Source organism: Chlorocebus sabaeus, chromosome 22 (assembly GCF_047675955.1).
Source record: "Chlorocebus sabaeus isolate Y175 chromosome 22, mChlSab1.0.hap1, whole genome shotgun sequence".
NCBI classification, from domain to species: domain Eukaryota; kingdom Metazoa; phylum Chordata; class Mammalia; order Primates; family Cercopithecidae; genus Chlorocebus; species Chlorocebus sabaeus.
Genome location: NC_132925.1, coordinates 18,274,654 through 18,299,768, shown reverse-complemented (window position 1 = coordinate 18,299,768; position 25,115 = coordinate 18,274,654). Strand labels below are relative to the sequence as shown.

General features: G+C 37.1%; 1 pseudogene; it reads right to left on the bottom strand.

The window, feature by feature from the left end:
• Window positions 1–413: 413 nt before the first annotated feature.
• LOC103228687 (fatty acid-binding protein 5 pseudogene) lies at window positions 414–22,308 on the bottom strand (annotated as a pseudogene).
• Window positions 22,309–25,115: the final 2,807 nt, after the last annotated feature.

Sequence of the window (25,115 nt, the reverse complement as noted above, 5' to 3'; positions counted from 1 at the left end):
AAAAGGTTTAATTGGACTTACAGTTCCATGTGGCTGGGGAAGGCTCAAAATCATGGCAAAAGGCATGGAGGAAAAAGTCACGTCTTACATAGATGGCATCAGGCAAAAAATGAGAGAGCTTGTGCAGGGGAATGCCTCTCTTTAAAACCATCAGATCTCATGAGACTTATTTACTATCACAAGAACAGCATGGGAAAGACTTGCCCCCATGATTCAATTACCTCCCATCAAGTTCAACACATGGGAATTCAAGATGAGATTCAGGTGGGGACACAGCCAAACCATATCAGTGTTATACCTGTGTGTTTATTTGTATATGCTAACCATTTTCTTTTCTCTTTTTCTTATTATTCTTTTTTTTTTTTTTTTTTTTGCACAAACACATTTGTTTATTAACCAAGGGATGATCCTAATTAATCCAACATACTTTGAAATAGCTACATGTAAAATGTTTGTGATAAAGATAATTGAACACAGTAATGTAAAAAAAAACAAAAAGAAACAGTATGGAGATTTGCTCATTGAACTGAGTTTGGTCATTCTCTTAGTTAATTGCTGTCCAAAGTGATGATGGAATTTTTATTCTACTTTTTCACAGATCCAAGTACAGGTGACATTGTTCATAACACAGTCCACCACTAGTTTCCCATCTTTCAATTTTCTTGTTATTGTGCTTTCCTTCCCATCCCACTCCTGATGCTGAACCAATGCACCATCTGTAAAGTTGCAGACTCTGAGTTTTTCTGCCATCAGCTGTGGTTTCTTCAAACTTCTCTCCCAGGGTACAAGAAAACTGTGTTGTTTTCAAAGTCGTCTCAGGTTTTATGGTGAAGTTTTCACCATCAGAAGTGATGATACAGTCTGGTTTGGCCGTTGCGCCCATGTTTCGGAAAGCTATTCCCACTCCTAGCTCCTTCATGTATTCATCAAAGCCTTTGCTCTCCACCAGGCGCCATCTTCCTTCCACCTGCTGAACTGTGGCCCTGGTGGGCGCGGGCGGGCTGACGTGCAGGGCGGGGTCAGCGTGGGCTGGCAGCGTGCTGTCCTCATTAACCTTTTACATAGAAGTTGTTGAAAGAAAACTTTACTATTTCGTCTTTAGGCAAAAGAATATTCAATTGGTCCATGACTGAATTCGAAGAGTAATTAATACAGCTGGCAACAAACACAATGACTTTTGGGATGGCATCGCTTCTCACATGTTGTCAGGCAGAGATATAGAGTTGCTTTATTGCTGTACAGTTGTCCAAATGCGCATAGTAAGGTGCATGTGGAAGCTGAATAGCCAAAGTGATAGACTGGGCTTCTCAGTTTCAAATTCTCCCTTAATTTCTCTGCTTTATGATACTAGAGCTGAACCCTGTCAACATTCCTTTCTCAGCTGGCAAAATATTAAGTTTTACCAGTAAAATGCACTTTAAATATACTTTAGGAGAAAAGGACTTTTACTGGATGTGATGAGCTACTCCTTTTGCTCCCATGGCACACTTTCCAATGACATGCATGACGAACATGCAATCACACTCCCATCCAGTAACTTGTGTTGTCAACCTTGCCTGTGATGTCCTTCTTATAAGGTATGCTTCTCTAGTCCGCCAGCTCCCTGGAAGAAAGGTTCCTCTCATTCCTGGTCTCAGCCTGCAATTCCTGCCATGCCAGCCTCAGTCAAAGGTTGCTGACAAGCTTTGACCTACACAACCCGGCAAATTTCTTTACCATCCAGTAGGTAGCGGACATACACTCTCCAGAGACACCTGATTCACAGCCTTGAGGAAGATCCTTTCCAAGTTTGTTCCTCCCTTAGGAACTGTACTTCAGTCCCAGGGTATTTTTAGCATTCTCTTTTACCCCCTCTTAACCTTCTGTTATCAGTTGAGGATTCTTTTTAGCAAAAATTCCCTATTAAAATTACTGAGTAGTTCCTCTGTCCTGACTGGATTCTGACTACCACAGTAATATTCCATTGTATGTGTGGCATGCTATAATTTGCTTATCCATGTACCAGTGAAAGGATATTTTGGTTGCTTTCAATTTGGGGCTATTGTGAATAAAACTACTATCTGTATACAGATGCAAGCTTTTGTGTGGAAACAATCTTTCATTTCTCTTGGTAACACACCAAGAAGTGGGATTGCTGGCTTGTGTGGTAAATGTATATTTAGTATACATTTTAAATGGCTAACTGTTTTACAGAGCAGCTGTCGTATTTTTGCATTTTCAGAATTATGTGAAGATTCCAGTTTCTCCACCTAAGTATCAGCACCTGTTATTATCGAACCTTAATTTTAGCTATTCTGGTGGGTGTACAGTGATATCTAACGGTGGCTCTAATTTTTCACAGTCCTAATGAGCAAGGGATTGAGGATCTTTTCAAGTGCTTTTTGGCTTCTCCTATATCTTCTTTTATGAAGTGTCTGTTCAACTCTTTTGCCCATGTGTTTTTGTTGATTTGGCCTTCCATTATTGCATTATAAAAATCTTCTATATATTTGGGTTACAAGTTCATTGTCAGATATATGTTTTGTAATCCGACTTGACTTTTTATATTTTTTATATGTTTAACATAATCTTTCAACAAAAATTTTAATTTTGATGAAGTCCAATTTAACCCAACTTAACATTTTTTCTTTTATCATTTGTTTTTATATCATATTTAAAATATTTTCTTAATAATATCACAAAGATATTCTACTTTATTGTCTTCTAAAAGTTTTGCGATTTGGACCTATATTTTTTCAATTCATCATCCATTTTTTATTTATTTTTTTACTTGACACAAGGTCGTTGTACATATTTATGCAGTACCTAGTGGTGTTTTGATATATACAATGTATAGTGATCAGATGAGGGTAGCATTATCCATTTTGAATTCATTTTTGGTCATAAGGTGAGTAAAATTTCAAGACTAGTTTTTTTTTCCAGCTGAATATTCAGTTATCCCAGTACTATTTATTGGAGTACATATCCTTTCTTTATTGAATTACCATGGTACCTTTGTTAAAAATCAGTTGACAATATGAATGTATATTTTTTTGCAGGAAGCTATCCTATTCCATTAAAATACATGTGTGTTTTTACTTATTGCATTAGCAATGATTATTGTAGCTGTAGAGTAAGTCTTAAAATCAAATGGTATATAAATTTTATAATCAGTTTTTCTACTTCTGTAAAAAGCCTGTTGGGTATTTACAGACCAGGATGCATTGAATCTACAGATCAATTTCACAAGATCTGCCATCTCAACAATATTAAGTCTATCAACATTTTTATTTTGATATTACTTGATTTTCCAAAGCAGTTTTTGCACTTTTTAGTGTACCAGATTTTGCACATCTGTTTTTAAATATACTATGTCTTCTACTTTTATATGCTATTATGAACAGTGTTCTATTTTTAATTTCATTTTCTGTTGCTAATATGTAGAAATAGTTGATTTTTATTTATACTGTATTGTGACATTAAATTATTAGTTTTATATATTATATCATATAATTTCTACTTAAGCAATTATGCAATATATGAACAAAGATAGTTTTACTTCTTTCTTTCCAATCTACATTTGTTTCTCTTCCTTGCCTTATAGCACTAACTAAGACCTTGAGTACAGTAATGAGTAAAAGTAATGAGAGTATTTCTGACTTCAGGTAGAAATCATTTGCTCTTTCACTATTAAGTATGGTCTTGGCTGTATATTTTTTTAATAGGTGAACTTCTTCAGATTGAGGAAGTTTTCTTCTATTCTTAGTTTGCTAAGAATTTTTATTAAAAATATATGTTGAATTTTGTCAAATACTCTTTAATACATCTACTAAGCTATTAATATAGTCTCTTGCCTTTATTCTATTAGTATATTATGTTAATTGATTTGATTTTCAGATATTACATGTTCTGGCATTTCTGGGATAAGCCTCACATCATCATGGTCCATTATACTTTAAATAGCACTGGATTTAATTAGCTAGTACTTTGTAGAAGATTTTTGTGATTATGTCCAATGTAAATATTGATCTGTAGTTTTTCTTTCCTGTGATGTCTCTGTCTAGCTTTGGCATAAAGATAGTACTAGACTTCAAACCTGATGTATGAATTGAGTAATTGAAAATCATCTATCAATCCAGTTCAAATATAAAATGCAGCTTAACTAGTTAAGTGCTGAGATCATGAGATACATTTCAAATTCGACTATTAGCAACTTTACTGATAACAAAGAGGCCATATGCTTTGTGTGACTATTTGGATTTTTGCATTAGTACATGGATATATTAATACATATGAGGTTCTTATTAGTTCAGAGACATAAAGGGAGCAAACGTAAATCCATATTTAAATTGAGTACAGAACAAAAACTTGCTTTGAGAGCCTCAGAGAGGGCTGCATCTTAAGCAGTGCCATAATGGCCATGTGATCCTAACACAGGATGACTTTGTAAGGAAAGTATCCCTGTACGTGCAGACTAGAGTCTTTGGCAAAAGGTTCATGCTGACTCCCAGTGCCCCCCAGCCCTCAGCATTGACTAGTGTGATTCTGCAATCAAATGCTCTACAACTGAGCTGTACCTTTTCATCTAGTGTGATTTTGGATTCATAAGTCTACTGAAGCTAGATACAGTTCCTTCAGGGGTAAATGACTAGTCTGTTAGTGTACTTTGGTGGAGCCAGCTTTCACCACGAAAAGCAGTAAAATAATTCTAATACCCCAAATGCCTGTTTTATAATGGGTAATGCCAATGACACATTCCAGTAAGAGTAGATCACTGACAAAAGGAGAATGGTCCTCTCTAGAGGAATATAGTGTATCTATGAGGGGTTTGCAGCCTTGTCTTTGGGAATGTCAATAGAACCTCTAAAACGGCAGTCAATACCAATTTCTGAAAGGTGTAAATTCTGATTCTCTCTCTGCCAAGGCAAAGCAAGCTGACTTCATTACTAATGCAAGTCTCTAAACTGAGGAACATGATGCCATTTAGAAGTCTACAACCTTTTCCCCATAGATCGTAAAACTAAAACTGGTAGAAAACAGAAATGCAAAAAGAGAATAGACTCCTCCAAAAGTTTATGAGGTTTCCACAACCTAGTTATAAGAGAGAAAATTTACAGGAAAGTCTCATTTATGTACATATACATAAAAATACTTAAATATCAGCAGACTGAATCTTGCATTATACAAAAACTAAAATATGACCAACATGGTTTCTTCCAAGGCTGCTTTGGTGTTTGAAAATGTATTACTATACTTTGCCCTGTTAATAAATTAAAAGAAAATATGCAAAAAAGTATTGGACACATTTAGTAACCTTTATATGATAAAATTATTAATAACTTCTAATAGAAAATAAATTATTTAATAAAATTAATTACCAAAGACTTATAGAAAATGGGTAGTAAAACTTTGACTTTTTCCTTTTGAGATCAGGTATGACACAAGGACGTCTGCTTTTATCACTTCAGTGTTATACTAAATATTCTAGTCAATTCAACAAGACAAAAAGAAAAGAAAAATAAGTAAAATGTGTAGGAATCAGAAATGAGGAAAGAAAAATGTAATTTTTGGCAGATGATAAGGCAAGGAATGAGGCTGTAATTTAAAAATACACACAGTTTTAGAGGGCACCAAATGTTCCATGTCTTGATATTTAAGATTATTACATAAGTTTTCACTCCCTAATAATTCATCAAGCTATGTTTTTCTTTATATAATTTTTGTATGAATTATAATTATAATTTTTATTTTTATATTAAATAGAAATTAAATATTATTTATTGAGAGTGGCTTGGAGATGGCACTGCTATAACCCCTTCTGGATGACCTGAACCTAGGGCTCATTTAAGAATGGGTCTGTCAGCTGGCGCAGTGGCTCATGCCTGTAATCCCAGCACTTTGGGAGGCCGAGGTGGGCAGATTACCTGAGCTCAGGAGTTCGAGACCAGCCTGGCCAACATGGTGAAACCCCGTCTCTACTAAAGATACAAAAATTAGCTGGGTATGGTGGCACACGCCTGTAATCCCAGCTACTCGGGAGGCTGAGGCAGGAGAATTTCTTGAGCCCTAGAGACGGAGGTTGCAGTAAGCTGAGATCGTGCCACTGCACTCCAGCCTGGCTGACAGAGCAATATTCTGTCTCAAAACAAAAACAAAAACAAAAACAAAAAACCACAATGAGTCTATCAGGTAAATGAACAAAATGCCAACCAAGTAAAAAATTAATGTCAGTGAGGAGAGAAGAAGAGGAGTATGAATTGAAAAGCTAACCTATCAGGTGCTATGCTCACTACCTAGGTGACAAACCTCAGCATCACACAATATCCCCAGGTAACAAACCTGCACATGTACCCTCGTATCTAAAATAGAAACTGAAATTTTATTTTATTTTTTTTTATTTTATTTTTTTTTTTGAGACGGAGTCTCGCTCTGTCGCCCAGGCTGGAGTGCAGTGGCGCAATCTCGGCTCACTGCAAGCTCCGCCTCCCGGGTTTACGCCATTCTCCTGCCTCAGCCTCCCGAGTAGCTGGGACTACAGGCGCCCGCCACCTCGCCCGGCTAGTTTTTTGTATTTTTTAGTAGAGACGGGGTTTCACCGTGTTAGCCAGGATGGTCTCGATCTCCTGACCTCGTGATCCACCCGTCTCGGCCTCCCAAAGTGCTGGGATTACAGGCTTGAGCCACCGCGCCCGGCCAGAAACTGAAATTTTAAAAAGTGCTCCAACTTTCTAGAAAGTCATAAAAGAACCTGCTTATGCACCAGAGCATTCAATATCTATATATAATGAAAGATTCCACCACAAGTCCACGTACATCTGTCATTAGCCTCTTCTCTGACCTGGAATAGGTGCGTGCTTTCAAGAAGGCTTCAGCGTTGTCAAGAACATTAGAGTGTTCTGACTAGCTTTTACTGGGTTCTGTTTGCCAAACTCGACCCTAAATATCTCACAATGGTCACCCTTGTACATCTTCATAACAGAGTTCTACAGCTAATGGTATTATTCTCACCCCCTCCCCATTTACAAATGAAGAAAGAGGCACAGAGAGTTTCTGATTTAGTCAAGGTTACATGGTTAGTAAGTGGCAGAGCCAGACTTCAAAACACAGGAGTCTAAGCCTAGAGTTTATGTACTTCAGCAGTTTCTTTTGCCATAGTTGATAATCGAGGATACTGCTGCCCTGCGCATTTCTTGTATGTAATAAGTTCAGGGAGATTAGGGCATGAGGGGTGTAATTAGATATACTAATGAACTCCTGATACAAGTTTCAATTAATGTAATCTGTGATCAGCTTTGGATTCAGATGAGGAAAATGAGACCACTCCTTTGGAGATTTGGTTGGACCCCCTACCACATCTAAGGGATTTCCAGTAAGGTGTGCAACAAAGCATGGAGCTTGATATTGTGGGGGAAAATAATAAGTGCTAAGAATTAGAATGAACAGAGTAGAGTTACAAGAAATTTCAGAGAACAGCCATTATCCCTAGCATCTTGCTCTAATGAGCTTGATAGCAGATGAGGGTGTGTGAAGGTGCAGTCAGGTTGGCCTAGTGCCCGAGCAGAGAAGAAATCCTCTTTCCTTCATGCCAAGATGGACTCTTGGGTCTCCTCAGGATTACTTAAACAGCGTTCTCATTTGATGACAGCAATGTTACCTTTCTGAAGAAATCCCTACTGATTCCCTAATAATGTCTGCTGAGTATTGCATGTAAATTATGAATACACATTTACAATTACAGAAGTTTCCCAATTCCCAGTCTCTAAGCATCAAACTTTTAATAAGGTCTCTAGTGAAGACTCTCAGATTCGCTATGACACTTTGAACAGAGAGTGTTAATTTTCTGTGTATGTCCCGGGTTAACAAGTGAATTGCAGTATTAGCCAGGATACTGTCCCCAGTGACTCTCAGGAGATGGATCGTTTTTTCAAAGACTAATGACGATAATCTCAAAAAAAGAAATATTTTAGTTATTTCTGTTCTGAGAAATAAATGAAAATGCCCCTCCCCTTCATTTCATAATAAAATAAGAGAAGAGTCTCTGGGTCCTGTATCAGATTTGTTGAAGCTATTTATTTATATTTATAATACATGAAAAATCAGTATTATATATTAGGGACTAGTCTCTAATAGCAAACTTTGAGATAATGAACAGATTGAAAGAAACTGGAAGAAGCCATTATTCTTGATTTCATGAATGAAAGCCTTGATTTCTTTTCACTTTTAATGTAGCAGGGAACTTTAGTGGGTAAAAGGCATTAGAAAGTGACTGTGATTCTTTTCTTCCCTTTTAAATCCCTTCTTCCCTTTCCCAGTCTCTAGCTCTAGCACTTGTACTGAATTAAATATTTCTCTTTTCCTCATCTGTCTCTCTCCCTAGTCTTTTTCTTAGTTGCTTTTCTTAGAGCTCTCATGCTTATTCTTTTTTTTCCTTCTGGCTGTCTTCAGGTGTGGGACCGAAACTAGGAAGAGTCTACCTTTAATCCTAATCTTCCCAACACTTTCGATCTTTATATTAGGTTTATACTGGGATTTCTTTTTTTAGATGCTTTGGGTTTATCTTGGACTAGATCAGATTACTTTCAAAGGCAGATTCATCTGATTTAAATGAGAGGAGTAGAAAACTTTCATTGTTTTTCTTTTTTTTATTTTTTATTTATTTATTTTTGTTATTATTATACTTTAAGTTCTAGGGTACATGTGCATAACGTGCAGATTTGTTACATATGTATACTTGTGCCATGTTGGTGTGCACCCATCAACTCGTCAGCACCCAATAACTCCCAATGCAATCCCTCCCCTCTCCCCCCTCCCCATGATAGGCCCCAGTGTATGTGATGTTCCCCTTCCCGAGTCCAAGTGATCTCATTGTTCAGTTCCCACCTATGAGTGAGAACATGTGATGTTTGGTTTTCTGTTCTTGCGATAGTTTGCTGAGAATGATGGCTTCCAGCTGCATCCATGTCCCTACAAAGGACACAAACTTATCCTTTTTTATGGCTGCATAGTATTCCATGGTGTATATGTGCCACATTTTCTTAATCCAGTCTGTCACTGATGGACATTTGGGTTGATTCCAAGTCTTTGCTATTGTGAATAGTGCCGCAATGAACATACGTGTATCTTTATAACAGCATGATTTATAATCCTTAGGGTATATACCCAGTAATGGGATGGCTGGGTCATATGGTACTTCTAGTTCTAGATCCTTGAGGAATCACCATACTGTTTTCCATAATGGTTGAACTAGTTTACGATCCCACCAACAGTGTAAAAGTGTTCCAGTTTCTCCACATCCTCTCCAGCACCTGTTGTTTCCTGACTTTTTAATGATTGCCATTCTAACTGGTGTGAGATGGTATCTCATTGTGGTTTTGATTTGCATTTCTCTGATGGCCAGTGATGATGAGCATTTTTTCATGTGTCTGTTGGCTGTATGAATGTCTTCTTTTGAGAAATGTCTATTTATATCCTTTGCCCACTTTTTGATGGGGTTGTTTGTTTTTTTCTTGTAAATTTGTTTGAGTTCTTTGTAGGTTCTGGATATTAGTCCTTTGTCAGAGTAGATTGCAAAAATTTTCTCCCATTCTGTAGGTTGCATGTTCACTCTGATGGTAGTTTCTTTTGCTGTGCAGAAGATCTTTAGTTTAATTAGATCCCATTTGTCAATTTTGGCTTTTGTTGCGGTTGCTTTTGGTGTTTTAGACATGAAGTCCTTGCCCATTCCTATGTCCTGAATGGTATTCCCTAGGTTTTCTTCTAGGATTTTTATGGTATTAGGTCTAACATTTACGTCTCTAATCCATCTTGAATTAATTTTCATATAAGGAATAAGGAAAGGATCCAGTTTCAGCTTTCTACTTATGGCTAGCCAATTTTCCCAGCACCATTTATTAAATAGGGAATCCTTTCCCCATTTCTTGTTTTGTCAGGTTTGTCAAAGATCAGAATGGCTGTAGATGTGTGGTATTATTTCTGAGGACTCTGTTCTGTTCCATTGGTCTATATCTCTGTTTTGGTACCAGTACCATGCCATTTTGGTTACTGTAGCCTTGTAGTATAGTTTGAAGTCAGGTAGCATGATGCCTCCAGCTTTGTTCTTTTGACTTAGGATTGTCTTGGCAATGTGGGCTCTTTTTTGGTTCCATATGAACTTTAAAGCAGTTTTTTCCAATTCTGTGAAGAAAGTCATTGGTAGCTTGATGGGGATGGCATTGAATCTATAAATAACCTTGGGCAGTATGGCCATTTTCATGATATTGATTCTTCCTATCCATGAGCATGGTATGTTCTTCCATTTGTTTGTGTCCTCTTTTATTTCACTGAGCAGTGGTTTGTAGTTCTTCTTGAAGAGGTCCTTTACATCCCTTGTAAGTTGGATTCCTAGGTATTTTATTCTCTTTGAAGCAATTGTGAATGGGAGTTCATTCCTGATTTGGCTCTCTGTTTGTCTGTTACTGGTGTATAAGAATGCTTTTGATTTTTGCACATTGATTTTGTATCCTGAGACTTTGCTGAAGTTGCTTATCAGCTTAAGGAGATTTTGGGCTGAGATGATGGGGTTTTCTAAATATACAATCATGTCATCTGCAAAGAGGGACAATTTGACTTCTTCTTTTCCTAACTGAATACCCTTTATTTCTTTCTCTTGCCTGATTCCCTAGCCAGAACTTCCAACACTGTGTTGAATAGGAGTGGTGAAAGAGGGCATCCCTGTCTTGTGCCAGTTTTCAAAGGGAATTTTTCCAGTTTTTGCCCATTCAGTATGATATTGGCTATGGGTTTGTCATAAATAGCTCTTATTATTTTGAGATACATTCCATCAATACCGAATTTATTGAGAGTTTTTAGCATGAAGGGCTGTTGAATTTTGTCAGAGGCCTTTTTTGCATCTATTGAGATAATCATGTGGTTTTTGTCTTTGGTTCTGTTTATATGCTGGATTATGTTTATTGATTTGCGAATGTTGAACCAGCCTTGTATCCCAGGGATGAAGCCCACTTGATCATGGTGGATAAGCTTTTTGATGTGCTGCTGGATCCGGTTTGCCAGTATTTTATTGAGGATTTTTGTATCGATGTTCATCAGGGATAGTGGTCTAAAATTCTCTCTCGCTCTCTCTTTTTTTTTTTTTTTATCATTTAGCAAGGTTTGAAATGTAAAACTTTATTTTAAAGCAAAACCATAAGGATGACTCATATACAGCCAAGAATTTTTGAATTCTCGGTTCAAAAATTTATATGAACCAAGAAACAATGATTCCACCATATCTTTAGAAATATAACTTAAATAGATATTTTCATACTTGATAACATTCCCAAGTTATACAGAAACTCTGATATAAAAAACCTCTTTCAAGTGTTCTAGAGCTCACATATCTTTCTTATAAAAGCAAAGCTGAAACCTTTCTGAAATTGTTTCCTTTTTGTGTGCACATGTACGTTTGTTGTGTCTCTGCCAGGCTTTGGTATCAGGATGATGTTGGCCTCATAAAATGAGTTAGGGAGGATTCCCTCTTTTTCTATTGATTGGAATAGTTTCAGAAGGAATGGTACTAGCTCCTCCTTGTACCTCTGGTAGAATTCAGCTGTGAATCCATCTGGTCCTGGACATTTTTTGGTTGGTAGGCTATTAATTATTGCCTCAATTTCAGAGCCTGCTATTGGTCTATTCAGGGATTCAGCTTCTTCCTGGTTTAGTCTTGGGAGAGTGTAAGTGTCCAGGAAATTATCCATTTCTTCTAGATTTTCTAGTTTATTTGTGTAGAAGTGTTTATAGTATTCTCTGATGGTAGTTTGTTTTTCTGTGGGGTCGGTGGTGATATCCCCTTTATCATTTTTTATTGCATCTATTTGATTCTTCTCTCTTTTCTTCTTTATTAGTCTTGCTAGCGGTCTATCAATTTTGTTGAACTTTTCAAAAAACCAACTCCTGGATTCATTGATTTTTTGGAGGGTTTTTTTGTGTCTCTATCTCCTTCAGTTCTGCTCTGATCTTAGTTATTTCTTGCCTTCTGTTAGCTTTTGAATGTGTTTGCTCTTGCTTCTCTAGTTCTTTTAATTGTGATGTTAGAGTGTCAGTTTTAGATCTTTCCAGCTTTCTCTTGTGGGCATTTAGTGCTATAAATTTCCCTCTACACACTGCTTTAAATATGTCCCAGTGTTTTTCTTTAAATAAGTCCTGCAGTGAGAAAAACAGAAACTAGCTCCTCGATTACAGATTGGCAAATCTGCCATATTAATTAGTATATTCAGCTGCCTACTTTACATCTCTATGTAAATGTCTATTAGGCATCTCAATTTTTGGGAGGCCAAACCTGAGCTTCTCTATAATTGCCACCCCCCTAATATTTCTCCTGTATCTTCTCCATTTAAAAAATAATGGTGATTTCATTTTTCCAGTTTTTTCCACTTTCCAGGTGATTTCATTTTTCCAGATTTCATTTTTCCAGAACAATGCCTGATACGTAGTAAAGACTGACAAAGAATAAATAACCTTGGTTTCCATATCCCAAGACTATGGTTAGAATACAAGCTAACCAGAACCAAACTGAATTTTTTAAATAACTGATAATAGGAAAAGATGACCATACTTTGTGGATGAAGAAAAGCTGAAGCCCAGGTCTGAAATGTTAAGACTCCTACACTCATTAATACCTTGTCCAGACCTGAAATGCTATACGAAAGTCAGTGTATGATTTTATTCTGTGTTCTCTGAAGGAACTACTGAATCAACAGTTAGCTTTTAGGCCAAATAAAAGAGATCTCTTATGCTTTCTCCTTTATCGTTAATTTTCTTCATTGAGGAGGGAAGATTAATGAAATAGGGATATCCAGAGGATGATCTACCTATAAGCTTTCTGTGAACATCTATTCTGCCCAAACATGTAAGACTTTTTAATTTTTATATACTTTGCCATTTTCTGACTGTAACATACAGAATATTTAAAGAAACAGCAAGAATAATCACCCATAATTCCACTACCCAGAGGCAACTACTGTTAACCTATTAGCATCTTTCTTTGCAATCTTTCCTTCTATGAGTATTTTAAAATATATAAACTTTAGTTAAATAATATGTTATTTTTCATTGGCAGATGTAGTTTCAACTATTTTAAAATATTAGATAATTTATATATTTTAAAAATATACTTTCTCAACGTTTTATTCTAAAAATGTTCAAGCCTGTCGAGCAATTTTCATGTGTTCATTGGCATTTATGTACCTTTCTTGGTGAAATGTTTTGTCAAACTTGTTGCTCATTTTTCATCAGAGTGCTTTTTTTGTAATTGCCTTGTAGTAGCTTTTAAAAATATATTTTGTTTACTTGTCTTTTTTCAGATATAGTTTTGCAAGTATTTCTTCCCAATTATTCATTTTCTTAATGAATATTCATTTTCTTAATGGTGTTTTGCTGAACAGAAATTTGCATTTTGATGGTCTATTTTTTATTATTGTTATTGCTTTCCGTGTCCTGCCTAAGCACTTTTACCTAATCCCAATTCTTAAAGATAGTCTCTTGTTTACATCTAGAAGCAGTGTGGTTTTAGCTTTTAGGTGTAGGTCTCATTCATCTTTTCTTATTATTTGTATACATTTATGGGATAAAGGTGTAATTTTGTTACATACATAAATTGGGTAGCGGCAAAGTCTAGGCTTTGTGTGTAAAAATCACCAGGATAGTGCTGGGCACCATGGCTCATGCCTGTAATCCCAGCACTTTGGAAGGCCAGGACGGGTGGATCACCTGAGGTCAGGAGTTCCAGACCAGCCTGGCCAACATGGTGCAACTCTGTCTCTGCTAAAAATACAAAAAATTAGTCGGGCGTCGTGGCAGGCCCCTGTAATCCCAGCTATTCAGGAGGCTGAGGCAGGAGAATCACTTGAACTGGGTAAGTAGAGGTTGCAATGAGCCGAGATCGTGCCATTGCACTGCAGCCTGGGAGACAAGAGCAAAACTCCGTTTTTAAAAAAATCAGGATAATGTACATTGTACCCATTACATAATTTCTTATCATCCACCTCCCTCCCATTACCCCATACTTCTAAGTATCCTCTGTCACTCAATCTTAACCAAAAGGCTGAGAAACAATGAGTACCACTGTCTATCATACCACACATTCCATGTGTAGACATTATTTAGCTTCCACTTACCTGTGAGAACATGTAGTATTTGTATTTCTTTGTCTGAGTTCTTTCACTTAAGGTAATGGTCTCCAGTATCATCCAGATTGCTGCAAAAGACATGATGTCATGCTTTTTTTTTATAGCCAAATTGTATTCCATTGTATATCTACCTATCTATTTATCTACCAACAGATAGATAAATAAATAGATAGATAGGTACCACATTTTATTTATCCACTCATCTATTAATGAACACTTAAGCTGGTTCCATATCTTTGCTATTGTAAACAGTGCTGCAATAAACCTACCAGTACAGGTATCTTTTTTATATAATGATTGATTTCCCTTTAGGTAGATACTCAGTTGTGAGATTGCTGGATTGAATAGTAGTTCTATTTTTTGTTCCTTGAGAAATCCCCATATGATGTTCCATAAAGGTTGTACTAATTTACATTCTCACAAACAGTGTATAAGTATTCTCTTTTCTCTACATCCTCTCTAACTTGTGCTATTTCTTGTCTTTTCAGTAATAGCCCTTCTGACTGGTATTAGATGACATCTTATTGTGCATTTAATTTTCATTTCTCTGATAATCAGTGATGACGAACACCTTTTCATACGCTTGTTTGGCCATTTGTATGTCTTCTTTTGAAAAAAAAAAAGTCCATTCATGTCCTTTGCCCACTTTTAATGAGGTTATTTAGGTTGTTTATTGAGTTGAGTTCCTTGTAAATCCTGGATATTAATCTTCTGTCAAATGCATAGTTTGCAAATATTTTCTGCCATTCTGCAGGCTGTTTAGCAACTCCGTTGATTATTTTGCTGTACAGAAACTCTTTAGTTTAAGTAAGTCTCATTTGTTTATTTTTATTTTTGTTGTCTGTACTTTTGAGGCCTTAGTCATAAATTCTTTGACTAGACAAATATCCAAAAGAGTTTTTCCTAGGTTTTCTTCTAGCATTTTTATGGTTTTAGGTCTTTAATCCATCTTAAATTGATTTTTATTTATTATGAAAAATAGGGGTCCAATTTCAGGCTTCTCCATGTGATAATTCAATTTTCCTAGGCCATTTATTGGAAAAGGTGTCCTTTTCTCATTATACTGATGATATTATGCTGATTGGTCATAGTAAACAAGAAGTAACAACTGTTCTAGACTTATTGGCAAGACATTTGCATGCCAGAGGGTAGGATATAAATCCACCAAAAATTCGAAGGCCTTCTATCTTTGTGAAATTTCTAGGTCCTTATATTCACCTGCACTGTGAGAGAAAGATGGAATCTTCCATATTTTGCTTTCAAATGTTACAAGAGTACATTCAATTAAAAGAATCTGATTCATGTATAAAACTCTAGTTATCAAATAGTCTGTATAAATAAATTTGTTAGGTTTGTAGCAACTCCTTATAGGAAAAAAGGTGAGGGGGAAGAGGGAAATAAAAAAAGGAAGGAGAAAGAAAGAAAGAACAAACAAATACATCAGTCTACAAACTTTATTCCTTTGTTTAAATGCACTGAGTAGTAAAAAAGATAAGAGGTAGATTCCTTTGGGAGAAATAACTAAGTTGACTTTTGTTATTTATTATTCCTTAGTGAGGATAATGAGTTTGAGATTCTTCCCTGAGAAAGAATTGGCATAACGAATTAAAATTTCCTTGCATGCTTTAAAAAAAATTTCCAATTTAATGTATGCCATAGAGAATGGAATGCAGTGAAATATTTCAAATGAAAGAAGCACACACAAGTAACACACCCAACTCAATTATTTTATTTTAAAAAATATTTCTTGCATACTTTAACATACGATGTATTTTGCTATGATTAAGTGGAGTGTTCCATAAATGTCATTACATCAAGTTGACTAATAATATAGCCACTCTAGTTTTCTTTCTTTCTCTTTCTTTCTTTCTCTTTCTTTCTTTCTTTCTTTCTTTCTTTCTTTCTTTCTTTCTTTCTTTCTTTCTTTCTTTCTTTCTTTCTTTCTTTCTTTCCTTTCTTTCTCTCTCTCTCCCTTCCTTCCTTCCTTCCTTCCATCCTTCCTTCCTTCCTTTCTTTTCTTTCTTTCTTTCTTTCTTTCTTTCTTTCTTTCTCTTTCTTTCTTTCTTTCTTTCTTTCTTTCTTTCTTTCTTTCTTTCTTTCCTTTCTTTCTCTCTCTCTCCCTTCCTTCCTTCCTTCCTTCCATCCTTCCTTCCTTCCTTTCTTTTCTTTCTTTCTTTCTTTCTTTCTTTCTTTCTTTCTTTCTTTCTTTCTTTCTTTCTTTCTTTCTTTCTCTTTCTCTCTTTCTTTCTTTCTTTCTTTCTTTCTTTCTTTCTTTTCTTTCTTTCTTTCTTTCTTTCTTTCTTTCTTTCTTTCTTTCTTTCTTTCTTTCTTTCTTTCTTTCTTTCTTTCCAGTGTTTAGATAACATAATTTTTCTCATCCTTTTACTTTCAACCTATTTAGATCTTTCTATTTAAAGTGGGCTTCTTGTACACAGCACCCAGTTGTGCCTTGCTTTCTTGTCCAATATTAATAACTCAGACACTTTGAAGTCTCTTTAACACTGTGGATGGTTAATTTTATGTGTGAACATGACTGGGCCATGCAATGTTGAGATATCTGATTAAACATTATTTCTAGGTGTGTCTGTGAAAGTGTTTACAGAAGACACATTTGCATTGGTGGACTAAGTAAAGCCCTTGGCTCTCCCCAGTGTGGGTGAGCATTGTATCATTCATTGAGGGGCTAAATGGAACAAAAAGGCAGAAGAAGGTTGAATTCATTCTGCCTGACTGTTTGTGTTGAAACTATTTTCTCTTGCCCTTGGTGCTCCTGATTTCAGGCCATCAGACTTGGACTAGAATTGACACCGTTGCTCTCTAACTCTCAGGCCTTTGAACTACACCACTGACTTTCCTGGGCCTCCAGCTTGCAGACAGCAGATCATTGGATGTTTTGGCTTCCATAATTGCATTAGCCAATATCTTACAAGAAAACTATCTATCTATCTATCTATCTATCTATCTATCTATCTATCTATCTATCAATCTATCAATCAATCTATCTATCTATCTATCAATCATACCTCTATCAATCTATCCATCCTATTAGTTTTGTTTCTCTGGAGAGAAACCTAATACAGGTTTTGGTAGCAACAGTTGCTTTAGAAGAACACAATTTTAAGGGTGAGTTTTTGGAATTGCTTTAGGAGTTCTAAACTTGGCTCTCTAATTTGATTAGATTTACAGATGCTAATGACTTTATATCTAGTAGTGAGGAGAGTATTGATAGACCATGATGTGAACCAGTAATAAAGATACACAAAATATATGCATTGGATATTGCTAATCAACCCTTCATAAGAAGCAAGAATCTGGGTGACTTTATATATAATACATTCAAACATTTTAGAAAATGAAAAAATACAATGACATTGGTTGTTTTCTCCTAATGCCACTGGAGAGTGGTAAAAGAAAAGGGTGAGATCAGGGATTCCAGTCCCTAGTTCAAGCACCATATAAAAGAACTGAGGCCCTGCGTGTGCCCTGAAGGAGACCCTTATCTTCTATAGCTGCAGGATTGAGGTTGCTAAAGTCTATATGAAGAAGAGTAATTCCTAGGTTGTCTTCCAGGATTTGTATAGTTTGATGTCTTACACTTAAATCCTTAATCCGTTTTGAGTTAATTTTTGCATATGGTGAAAGGTAAGGTTCCAGTTTCAATCTTCTACATATGGTTGGCCCAGCACCGTTTATTGAACAGGGATCTTTTCTCCATTGCTTTTTTTCAAACTTGTCAAAGATCATATAGTTGTAGGTAGGTGTGTGGCTAATTTTCTGAGTTTTCTATTCTGTTCCATGGATCTATGTCTCTGTTTTTGTAACAGAACCATATTGGTTTGGTTTTATAGTATAATTTGAAGTTGAGGAGTGTGATGCATCCAGCTTTATTCTCTTTGCTTAGGATTGCTTTGGCTACTTGGGCTATTTTTTTATTCCATATGAATTTTAGAGTAGTTTTTTCTAATTCTGTTAAGAATGACATTAGTAGTTTCATAAGAATGACATTGAATCTGTAAATTGCTTTGGGCAGTAAGGCCATTTTTATAATATTGATTCCTCCAATACATGGACATGGAGTGTTTTTCCATTTATTTGTTTCATCTCTGATTTCTATCAGCAGTGTTTTGTAGTTCTTGCAGTGATCTTTCACCTTCTTGGTTAGCTGTATTCCTGGGTATTTCATTTTCTGTATGGCTATTATAAGTGAAGTTGTGTTCTTGATTTTATTGAATGCAAGTGAAATCAATAACACAACATTATTGGTGTATAGAAATGCTATGATTTTTGTACATTGATTTTGTATCCTGAAACTTTACTAAAGTCATTTATCAATTCTAGAAGCCTTTTGGCAGAGTCTTTAGGATTTTCTAGGTATAGAATCGCATCATCAGCAAAAAGATTGACTTATTTTCCTATTTGAATACCTTTTATTTCTTTCTCTTGCCTGATTGCTCTGGCTAGGACTTCCAGTACTAAGATGAATAGAAATGGTGAGAGTGAGCATTCTTGTCTTGTTCCAGTTTTTAAGGGGAATGATTTCAGCTTTTGTACCTGCAGTATGATGTTGCCTATTAGTTTCTCATAGATGTCTCTTATTATTTTGTGGTATGTTCCTTTGATGCCAAGTATGCTGAGGGTTTTTATTATGAAGAGATGTTGGATTTTATTAGAAGCTTTTTCTGCATTTATTGAGATGATCATATGGTTTTTGCTTTTTATTCTGTTTATGTGGTGAATTGCACATATTGATTGGTGTATGTTGAGCCAACTTTGCATTCCAGGAATAAAGCCTACTTAATTGTGTTGTATTAACTTTTTGATATGCTGCTGGATTTAGCTTGCTAGTGTTTTGAGAATTTTCATGTCTATGTTCTTGAGAGATGCTGGTCTGAAGCTTTGATTTTTCATTGTGTCTCTGCCAGGTTTTGGTATCAGGCTGATGCTGGGTTCATAGAATGAGTTAGGGAGGAGCCTCTCCTCCTCCATTTTTCAAAATAGTTTCAGTAGAATTGGTATTCTTTGTACATCTGGTAAATTTTGCTGTGAATCTGTCTGGTCCAGGACTTTTGTTTTGGTTGGTAGATTCTTTATTACCGGTTCAATTTTGGAAGTTGTTATTTGCCTATTCAGGGTTTCAGTCTTTTCTGATTCAATCTTCAGTGATTGTGTTCTTCCAGGAATTTACTCATTTCCTCTAGATTTTCTAATTTGCATGCATAGAGTTGTTTATAGCAGTCTCTGAGGGCCTTTTGTATTTCTGTGGGATTAGTTGTAACATCACCTTTGTTGTTTCTGAGTGCTTACTTGGATCTTCTCTTTCTTTTTCTTTGTTAATCTAGTTAGCGGTCTATCAATCTTATTTATTCATCTTAAGAATGGACTCTTGGTTTCATTGACCATTTGTGTGGATTTTTGCATCCCAATTTCATTAAGTTCTATAATTTCACTTATTTATTTTCTTGTGCTGGCTTTGGAATTGGTTTGTTCTTGTTTTTCTAGTTCCTTTAGGTGCAAAGTTAGATTGTTAATTTGAGACCTTTCTGACTTCTTGATGAAGGCGTTTAAGGCTGTAAACTTTTTGGATGGATCGCAGAGATTTTGGTAAGTTGTGTCCCTATTTTCATTTATTTTAAAGAACTTCTTATTTCTGCTTTAATTTTGATGTTCACCCAAGAGTTTTTCAGGAGTAAGTTAATTTTCATATATTTGTGTAGTTTTGAGAGATCTTTTTAGTACTGATTTATATTTTTATTACACTGTTGTTCAAGAGTGCACTTTGTATGATTTCATTTTTTTGGTTTATTGAGGTTTGCTTTATGACAGAGTATATGCTTGATCCCAGAATATGTTCCATGTGCAGATGAGAAGAATGTATATTATGTGGTTTTTTTTTTTTTTTGGGTGAAGTATTCTATATATGTCTATTAGGTCTAATTGGTTAAGTTTTGAGTTTAAGTCCAGAGTCTTTTTGCTTGCTTTTTGCTTGATTATCTAACACTTTCAGTGGGGATGTTGACGTCTCCTACTATTATTATGTGATTGTCTAAGCCTTTTTGTAGGCCAAGAAGCGGTTTCTTATGAATCTGCGTGCTCCAATGTTGGGTGCATACATATTTAGACTACGTAAGGCTTCTTGTCGGTTTGTACCTTTTATCATTATACAATGCCCTTCATTCTCTTTCTTAATTTTTATTGGTTTAAAGTCTATTTTATGTGATACAAGAATAGCAACTCCTGCTCTTTTTTGTGTGTTCTGTTTGCATGGTAGATCTTACTCTGCCCTATTAATTTGAGCCTGTGGGTGTCATTACCTGTGAGATGGGTCTCTTGAAGACAAGAAATGGTTGGATTTTGACTTTTAATTCAACCTGCCACTCTGTGTCTTTTCTGTGGGGTGTTTAGCACATTTACATTCAAGGTTCGTATTGGTACGTGTGATTCTGAACCTATCATTGTGTTGTTAGCTGATTGCTATTTAAACTTTATTGTGCAGTTGCTTTATAGTGCCTGTGGACTATGTGTTTAAATATGCTTTTGTGGTAACAGGTGTCATCCTTTCAAATCCATGTTTAGCACACCCTTAAGGATCTCTTGTAAGGCTGGTCTAGTTTAAATATATTACCTTGGCATTTGCTTGTCAGAGAAGATTTTATTTCTCTTCACTTATGAAGCTTAGTTTGTCAGGATATGAAATTCTTGGTTAGAATTCCTTTTCTTTACAGACACTGAAAATAGGTCCTCAGAGTCTTCTGGCTTGTAAGGTTTCTACCGAGAGGTCTGCTGCTAGCCTGATGCTGTCCCTTCTGTAGGTGACCTTCTGCTTATCTCTAGCTGCCTTTAAGATGATTTCTTTTGCATTGATTTTAGTGAATCTGATAACTGTGTGTCTTGGGGATTGTCATCTTGTACAGTATGTGGCTGAGATTCTCTGTATTTCTTGGATTTGCATGTTGACCTCTCTGGTGAGATTAGGAAAGTTTTCATGGACTATCTCCTCAAGTATATTTTTCAAGTTATTTATTCTCCCTCCTTCTCTCAGGAATGCTGATGAGTTGTAGATTTGGTCTATTCCATAATCCACATGTCTTGGAGGTTTTGTTCATTTTTCTTAATTCTTTTTGCTTTATTTTTGTCTGACTGAGTTGATTCAAAGACCCAGTCTTTGAGCTCTGAGATTCTTTCCTCAACTGGATCTGTTTCGCTGGCAATACTTTCAATTATATTATGAAATTCTCATAGTGAATTTTTCAGCTCCAGAAGTTTACTCTGAGTCCTTCTTAAAATGGGGATTTCATCCTTCAGCTCTTGAATCATTTTACTGGATTCCTTGGTGTCTTTGGATTGAGTTTCAATGTTCTCTCAATCTAGATGAGCTTCCTCGCTGTTCAGGTTATGAATTCAATGTATGTCATTTCAGACAATTTAGGCTAGTTAAGAATCATTGCTGGGGTGATAGTAAGGTCATTTGGAGGTAAGGGGACATTCTGGCTTTTTGAATTGCCAGAGTTCATGTACTAATTCTTTATCATCTGGAAGTGGTGATATTCCTTTAATTTTGGTTTAAACCAAGTATAGTCAGTTGGCTTAGTTTCTGGAAGTTTTCAGAGGGCTAAGGCTCTGAATAAGATCTCTGTTGTTGAATTCTTGCTCTTGGTTTCTCTGGGAGGGAGAATTAGTAATGATTTTTGGTGGTGTAGGTAGGGATGTGATCCAGCAGATGGCGCCTGAAGGCAATGGACAGTAAATAGGCTCTTAGTCATGCAGTTCCTTTGTGTATCTTCACGGTTTTTAAAAATCTGTTCTGTGGTGCAAGGGGAGAGCTGTGATCCCCTCACCAGGTCTGCTCGTGGGCCTTGGGGAGTCACCTCCAATTGCTGGCACTGTGCCTATGATTTTTTTTTTGTTGTTGTCATTGTTAAGTCTTTCAGGCCATGGGGTTCCCTTAGGGAGACGCCAGGTAGGGAGATAGGCCCCACCCTTACCGGACCAGCTCTGTGGAGGCAGACACAGCTAGGTCCACACCAACCTTCGAATCTATGCAACTCAGTCCTTTCAGTCTGAGAGTGTGGGATCCTCCCCCATTCCAGTGCAAAGCCCAGATTCCACCTTGGCACTCCTGAGCCACAGGCCACATCCTTGGGGTGCTAGGAACGGTTCTCAGCTCCATCCTTCGGATGCTCCGGGTTGGGTTCCAGGTGTGGTGCAGGATGGCAATGGCTCCCAGCTGGAACGCACTCAGGTGGAGCAAAGCATCCAGGCTGGGTAGCAGAGGTTGCCGTTTGTACCTGCTCCTTCAGGGCAGCCAGGCAGGGGCTCTGGGAGGGTCTGGTACTCAGTCAGGCCTGCGGAACAGATGTGCCCCAGGCCCATGGGGAAGCAGGCCTTGCTTTCTCCCAGTGCTTACCTGGGGCTAGACTTTCTCAGAGGCAGACAGGCAGCCCTGGCTGGTGGGCTTTTATGACTGGATTCTGCTGGAGCTAACCTGTGCTCTGCTCCATCTAATCTCTGAGAGATCCCGCTTGCCAGCTCATACAACCTAGGGGTATGGGTCCCCTGTAGTAGGATCCCAGAGGTTTGTGGTGAGAGTGGTCAGTCCTCCAGTCCCCTCACTTACCCCTTCCTCCAGTGCTGTTCAGGGCTGGGAACCAGTTATAACGTTCAGGCATCCCATGAGGAGTTCCCAGCTCCCTCCCTCTTCAGCCTCAGCAACTGCATCTTTTCTGTATCTGTATTTGGCATTTTCTCTGCAAATAATCTGTTCAAATTATGTTGGTGTCGTTGAAATTATTGTCTCTTCTGGTGGGAGCAGCACTTCGGCTGCATCTAGTTGGCCACCTTGGTAAAACCTAAATTTTAAAAAATTAAATACCTTTTACTGTGCCAAATAGGCTTCAGGAAAGGGAAACTGGAATCAGGGACACTAACAAGGAAACTTAGTTACTATTGTCCAATGTGTCTCAAACAAGATTATATATCAGAATAAACTGGGTACCTTTTTTGTGCAAAATATAGATTATAAGGTATTACTGTAGAAATAGTAGTTCAACAATGGGGCCTAAAAGTCTCCATTTTTAACATGCTCCCCAAGTGACTCAAATGCCTGCAAAGTGCTTAGTCCTTGTGTGATATGACTTTTGGAGTGATAAGGAGGACAAGGCAATAGATTCAAAAGAATTTAAAATGTAGTGTCATAAGGACGTAATGACATTTTGGATATGTAAGGGGTGACCAATGAAGGAGAATGGAATTATATGGGCTGGGAAGATGGCCATCAAAAATGCAGATTGAGAGCTCAGATGCATTGGCAAATTTGTGGAAGGAGAATGTAAAAAGTAAAGTAGAGGTTCCTCTTCAAAGACTTTCCTCCCCGTCTAATTAGGAATAAATAGTAACTTCTCTTAGAAGCAAAATGTATTCAAAGACCTGTGCTAACATTCTTAAATATCTGCTAGCTGTAATAAAGACATCAATGTACTTTACGTTCTTAGCTTCCACAATTTAGCCTAAATATTTGCCCTGGCATGCTTATACTGGTCCAAGCAAGCATTAGGTCATAGCCTGTTCCTCTTCCTTATTTAAAAGTGTTTTTACCTTTCTCAACATTCCACAAATTACTTCCTCCTTTCTTTGTTCTCCTCTACCTTTGCCTCTTTTAAAAAGTTCTAAGTTGCTAGCCAATTGGGGCAAATACAGAATGTGAGGTCTTGTTCCAGCCAATGAAAACCGGACACAGCAGTAGGGTGGATGCATCAGGACGCGTCTCCTTTGTTTGCTGTACTCTTGTGGCAAAACTGCTGGTGAGTGTACCCTTTCTGCAGGAGGTAAAAATGGCCTTACTAAATAAATTAAATTTTTGCTCCAGTGCTATTTCTTTACAGCACGGGAACAAGCATTTCAAACAGAGAATCATCTGAATATCCCATTCAGATGAACTTAGTAGTATGAGTCTACTGGAACTTACTAGAAATGATGACTCGGTTTGGAGTAAGTGAAGGCGTCATTATGGAAGACCTAGCAATTGGAGAGTACACAAAGAGGAAGGAAAAACTCAAGGAAGTGGTATTACAGGGGTGATAATATGTATATGCCTCATTTATTAGAATTGTTAGCCATCCCCTTTTCTTCTACATGTGTCTTGGTGGTGGGAAGAAGTCACCACCCATTCTAGAAACCAGAGAGCTATAAACACACTTTCACATTTATCTTGCACCTAGAGTGAAACACTTGATCTGAGTTTGGCCTGTCAAATTGTAACTGCCAGAGGGGGTCTTCTTGCTTGCTGCACAAACAAAATTAATTCACAGAGAAGATGGCATTGCAGTAAAGGAAGCTGGCATCAGGCCAGCTCTACCACGTGGGGGACAAACTTAGTACCCAGATGAATCTCCCCAAAGGCCTGTAGTTAGGGGTTTTTCAATGGCAGTTTGCGGCAAGGAGTAGGGATGGCCAGGTAATGGGTGCTTACTGCTGATTTGTTGGGTCAGAGATGAAATCGTGGGGGTTTGAAGCTGTCCTCCTGTGCACTGAATCACTCTGGGTGGGGCCACAGGAGAGGGATTGGTGGGTCCAGGTGGAGCCATGGGTGTCAGACATGCAAAAAAAACCTGAAAAGATATCTCAAAAGGCCAGTCTACAATACTGCTATTATTTGCAGGAATTGTTGGCAATCCTTTATGTCTAAACCTTAGCAGGATTCCGGTTCTTCTCCTCCCCCAACCTGAGGGCCTTTCATTAGCTTTACAAAGCTTGTTGAGTTTTGGGGAAGGCCTATTATCATTTAAACTATAAACTAAATATCTGTCCAAGCGAGTTCAGCCCAAAAGCCCAGGAATAATTAAGGGAAAGGCATAATAGGAGGTGGGTTAGATCAGATCTCTTTTACTGCCATAATTTTCTTACTGTTATCATTTCTTCAAAGACGGTTTAAAAACCAACCCTCCATAGTTCTGCAATTTGGAGAGGGAAGATAAAGGT